Here is a 306-nt window from a genome sequence, read left to right as displayed (position 1 = left end):
GGTTTAAATTTTGTGCAATGCTTTCGTATTTTTCCCCTTCGATTCGGAGAAACAAATATTTTTTCGGAGTACAGGATGGCAGAAGACACTACCCAGAATCCCCAGCTATCGTTTAGGACTACACCATGTGCTCTGTTTGACAAACCCCGTGATTAGTTCTCAAGCTCTGTTATTGGTTGACCTCCAACTGCATTCCATATGAAAAAAAACATTTTGTAATAGATAAAATCATACGGGGAGCAATCCCAGAGAGCGAAAATCGGACGGAGGAAGCCGGAAGAAGAAAGTGAAGTCGGAGACACGCTG

This window comes from Notothenia coriiceps, unplaced genomic scaffold (genome assembly GCF_000735185.1).
Source record: "Notothenia coriiceps isolate Sejong01 unplaced genomic scaffold, NC01 NC01_scaffold00027656, whole genome shotgun sequence".
Taxonomy (NCBI): Eukaryota; Metazoa; Chordata; class Actinopteri; order Perciformes; family Nototheniidae; genus Notothenia; species Notothenia coriiceps.
The sequence above is the reverse complement of the archived record's forward strand: the minus strand, read 5'-3'. Positions refer to the sequence as shown.